The sequence below is a fragment of the Lissotriton helveticus genome, chromosome 6 (genome assembly GCF_964261635.1).
Source record: "Lissotriton helveticus chromosome 6, aLisHel1.1, whole genome shotgun sequence".
NCBI classification, from domain to species: domain Eukaryota; kingdom Metazoa; phylum Chordata; class Amphibia; order Caudata; family Salamandridae; genus Lissotriton; species Lissotriton helveticus.
In genome coordinates, this window is record NC_136067.1 from 2,120,852,736 (window position 1) to 2,120,858,232 (window position 5,497).

Consider the following 5,497-nt stretch of genomic DNA (forward strand, 5'->3'; position numbering starts at 1 on the left):
AGTTCTTTACTCCTGTTGGACCTCGGGTATTCTGCAGCTTCTCAGTTCTTTACTCCTGTTGGACCTCAGGTATTCTGCAGCTTCTCAGTTCTTTACTCCTGTTGGACCTCAGGTATTCTGCAGCTTCTCAGTTCTTTACTCCTGTTGGACCTCAGGTATTCTGCAGGCATCTCAGTTCTTTACTCCTGTTGGACCTCAGGTATTCTGCAGGCATCTCATTTCTTTACTCCTGTTGGACCTCAGGTATTCTGCAGCTTCTCAGTTCTTTACTCCTGTTGGACCTCAGGTATTCTGCAGCTTCTCAGTACTTTACTCCTGTTGGACCTCAGGTATTCTGCAGGCATCTCAGTTCTTTACTCCTGTTGGACCTCAGGTATTCTGCAGGCATCTCAGTTCTTTACTCCTGTTGGACCTCAGGTATTCTGCAGCTTCTCAGTTCTTTACTCCTGTTGGACCTCAGGTATTCTGCAGGCATCTCAGTTCTTTACTCCTGTTGGACCTCAGGTATTCTGCAGGCATCTCAGTTCTTTACTCCTGTTGGACCTCAGGTATTCTGCAGGCATCTCAGTTATTTACTCCTGTTGGACCTCAGGTATTCTGCAGGCATCTCAGTTCATTACTCCTGTTGGACCTCAGGTATTCTGCAGGCATCTCAGTTCTTTACTCCTGTTGGACCTCAGGTATTCTGCAGGCTTCTCAGTTCTTTACTCCTGTTGGACCTCAGGTATTCTACAGGCATCTCAGTTCTTTACTCCTGTTGGACCTCGGGTATTCTGCAGGCATCTCAGTTCTTTACTCCTGTTGTACCTCGGGTATTCTGCAGCTTCTCAGTTCTTTACTCCTGTTGGACCTCAGGTATTCTGCAGCTTCTCAGTTCTTTACTCCTGTTGGACCTCAGGTATTCTGCAGCTTCTCAGTTCTTTACTCCTGTTGGACCTCAGGTATTCTGCAGCTTCTCAGTTCTTTACTCCTGTTGGACCTCAGGTATTCTGCAGCTTCTCAGTTCTTTACTCCTGTTGGACCTCGGGTATTCTGCAGCTTCTCAGTTCTTTACTCCTGTTGGACCTCAGGTATTCTGCAGCTTCTCAGTTCTTTACTCCTGTTGGACCTCAGGTATTCTGCAGCTTCTCAGTTCTTTACTCCTGTTGGACCTCAGGTATTCTGCAGGCATCTCAGTTCTTTACTCCTGTTGGACCTCAGGTATTCTGCAGGCATCTCATTTCTTTACTCCTGTTGGACCTCAGGTATTCTGCAGCTTCTCAGTTCTTTACTCCTGTTGGACCTCAGGTATTCTGCAGCTTCTCAGTACTTTACTCCTGTTGGACCTCAGGTATTCTGCAGGCATCTCAGTTCTTTACTCCTGTTGGACCTCAGGTATTCTGCAGGCATCTCAGTTCTTTACTCCTGTTGGACCTCAGGTATTCTGCAGCTTCTCAGTTCTTTACTCCTGTTGGACCTCAGGTATTCTGCAGGCATCTCAGTTCTTTACTCCTGTTGGACCTCAGGTATTCTGCAGGCATCTCAGTTCTTTACTCCTGTTGGACCTCAGGTATTCTGCAGGCATCTCAGTTCTTTACTCCTGTTGGACCTCAGGTATTCTGCAGGCATCTCAGTTCATTACTCCTGTTGGACCTCAGGTATTCTGCAGGCATCTCAGTTCTTTACTCCTGTTGGACCTCAGGTATTCTGCAGGCATCTAAGTTCTTTACTCCTGTTGGACCTCAGGTATTCTGCAGGCATCTCAGTTCTTTACTCCTGTTGGACCTCAGGTATTCTGAAGGCATCTCAGTTCTTTACTCCTGTTGGACCTCAGGTATTCTGCAGCTTCTCAGTTCTTTATTCCTGTTGGACCTCAGGTATTCTACAGGCATCTCAGTTCTTTACTCCTGTTGGACCTCAGGTATTCTGTAGGCTTCTCAGTTCTTTACTCCTGTTGGACCTCAGGTATTCTGCAGGCATCTCAGTTCTTTACTCCTGTTGGACCTCAGGTATTCTGCAGCTTCTCAGTTCTTTACTCCTGTTGGACCTCAGGTATTCTGCAGGCCTCTCAGTTCTTTACTCCTGTTGGACCTCAGGTATTCTGCAGGTATCTCAGTTCTTTACTCCTGTTGGACCTCGGGTATTCTGCAGGCATCTCAGTTCTTTACTCCTGTTGGACCTCAGGTATTCTGCAGGCATCTCAGTTCATTACTCCTGTTGGACCTCAGGTATTCTGCAGGCATCTCAGTTCTTTACTCCTGTTGGACCTCAGGTATTCTACAGGCATCTCAGTTCTTTAATCCTGTTGGACCTCAGGTATTCTGCAGGCTTCTCAGTTCTTTACTCCTGTTGGACCTCAGGTATTCTGCAGGCATCTCAGTTCTTTACTCCTGTTGGACCTCAGGTATTCTGCAGCTTCTCAGTTCTTTACTCCTGTTGGACCTCAGGTATTCTGTAGGCATCTCAGTTCTTTACTCCTGTTGGACCTCAGGTATTCTGCAGGCATCTCAGTTCTTTACTCCTGTTGGACCTCAGGTATTCTACAGGCATCTCAGTTCTTTACTCCTGTTGGACCTCAGGTATTCTGCAGGCTTCTCAGTTCTTTACTCCTGTTGGACCTCAGGTATTCTGCAGGCATCTCAGTTCTTTACTCCTGTTGGACCTCAGGTATTCTACAGGCATCTCAGTTCTTTGCTGCTGTTGGACCTCAGGTATTCTGCAGCTTCTCAGTTCTTTACTCCTGTTTGACCTCAGGTATTCTACAGGCATCTCAGTTCTTTACTCCTGTTGGACCTCAGGTATTCTGCAGGCTTCTCAGTTCTTTACTCCTGTTGGACCTCAGGTATTCTACAGGCATCTCAGTTCTTTACTCCTGTTGGACCTCAGGTATTCTGCAGGCATCTCAGTTCTTTACTCCTGTTGGACATCAGGTATTCTGCAGGCTTCTCAGTTCTTTACTCCTGTTGGACATCAGGTATTCTGCAGGCATCTCAGTTCTTTACTCCTGTTGGACATCAGGTATTCTGCAGGCATCTCAGTTCTTTACTCCTGTTGGACCTCAGGTATTCTGCAGCTTCTCAGTTCTTTACTCCTGTTGGACCTCAGGTATTCTGCAGGCTTCTCAGTTCTTTACTCCTGTTGGACCTCAGGTATTCTGCAGCTTCTCAGTTCTTTACTCCTGTTGGACCTCAGGTATTCTGCAGGCATCTCAGTTCTTTACTCCTGTTGGACCTCAGGTATTCTGCAGGCATCTCAGTTCTTTACTCCTGTTGGACCTCAGGTATTCTGCAGGCATCTCAGTTCATTACTCCTGTTGGACCTCAGGTATTCTGCAGGCATCTTAGTTCTTTACTCCTGTTGGACCTCAGGTATTCTGCAGGCTTCTCAGTTCTTTACTCCTGTTGGACCTCAGGTATTCTGCAGCTTCTCAGTTCTTTACTCCTGTTGGACCTCAGGTATTCTGCAGGCATCTCAGTTCTTTACTCATGTTGGACCCAGGTATTCTGCAGGCATCTCAGTTCTTTACCCCTGTTGGACCTCAGGTATTCTGCAGGCATCTCAGTTCTTTACTCCTGTTGGACTTCAGGTATTCTGCAGCTTCTCAGTTCTTTACTCCTGTTGGACCTCAGGTATTCTGCAGGCATCTCAGTTCTTTACTCCTGTTGGACCTCAGGTATTCTGCAGGCATCTCAGTTCTTTACTCCTGTTGGACCTCAGGTATTCTGCAGGCATCTCAGTTCTTTACTCCTGTTGGACCTCAGGTATTCTGCAGGCATCTCAGTTATTTACTCCTGTTGGACCTCAGGTATTCTGCAGGCATCTCAGTTCATTACTCCTGTTGGACCTCAGGTATTCTGCAGGCATCTTAGTTCTTTACTCCTGTTGGACCTCAGGTATTCTGCAGGCTTCTCAGTTCTTTACTCCTGTTGGACCTCAGGTATTCTGCAGCTTCTCAGTTCTTTACTCCTGTTGGACCTCAGGTATTCTGCAGGCATCTCAGTTCTTTACTCATGTTGGACCCAGGTATTCTGCAGGCATCTCAGTTCTTTACCCCTGTTGGACCTCAGGTATTCTGCAGGCATCTCAGTTCTTTACTCCAGTTGGACCTCAGGTATTCTGCAGCTTCTCAGTTCTTTACTCCTGTTGGACCTCAGGTATTCTGCAGGCATCTCAGTTCTTTACTCCTGTTGGACCTCAGGTATTCTGCAGGCATCTCAGTTCTTTACTCCTGTTGGACCTCAGGTATTCTGCAGCTTCTCAGTTCTTTACTCCTGTTGGACCTCAGGTATTCTGCAGGCATCTCAGTTCTTTACTCCTGTTGGACCTCAGGTATTCTGCAGGCATCTCAGTTCTTTACTCCTGTTGGACCTCAGGTATTCTGCAGGCATCTCAGTTCTTTACTCCTGTTGGACCTCAGGTATTCTGCAGGCATCTCAGTTCTTTACTCCTGTTGGACCTCAGGTATTCTGCAGGCATCTCAGTTCATTACTCCTGTTGGACCCCAGGTATTCTGCAGGCATCTCAGTTCTTTACTCCTGTTGGACCTCAGGTATTCTACAGGCATCTCAGTTCTTTACTCCTGTTGGACCTCAGGTATTCTGCAGGCTTCTCAGTTCTTTACTCCTGTTGGACCTCAGGTATTCTGCAGGCATCTCAGTTCTTTACTCCTGTTGGACCTCAGGTATTCTGCAGCTTCTCAGTTCTTTACTCCTGTTGGGCCTCAGGTATTCTGCAGGCATCTCAGTTCTTTACTCCTGTTGGACCTCAGGTATTCTGCAGGCATCTCAGTTCTTTACTCCTGTTGGACCTCAGGTATTCTGCAGCTTCTCAGTTCTTTACTCCTGTTGGACCTCAGGTATTCTGCAGGCATCTCAGTTCTTTACTCCTGTTGGACCTCAGGTATTCTGCAGGCATCTCAGTTCTTTACTCCTGTTGGACCTCAGGTATTCTACAGGCATCTCAGTTCTTTGCTCCTGTTGGACCTCAGGTATTCTGCAGCTTCTCAGTTCTTTACTCCTGTTGGACCTCAGGTATTCTACAGGCATCTCAGTTCTTTACTCCTGTTGGACCTCAGGTATTCTACAGGCATCTCAGTTATTTACTCCTGTTGGACCTCAGGTATTCTGCAGGCATCTCAGTTCTTTACTCCTGTTGGACCTCAGGTATTCTGCAGGCATCTCAGTTCTTTACTCCTGTTGGACCTCAGGTATTCTACAGGCATCTCAGTTCTTTGCTGCTGTTGGACCTCAGGTATTCTGCAGCTTCTCAGTTCTTTACTCCTGTTGGACCTCAGGTATTCTACAGGCATCTCAGTTCTTTACTCCTGTTGGACCTCAGGTATTCTGCAGGCATCTCAGTTCTTTACTCCTGTTGGACCTCAGGTATTCTGCAGGCATCTCAGTTCTTTACTCCTGTTGGACATCAGGTATTCTGCAGGCTTCTCAGTTCTTTACTCCTGTTGGACATCAGGTATTCTGCAGGCATCTCAGTTCTTTACTCCTGTTGGACATCAGGTATT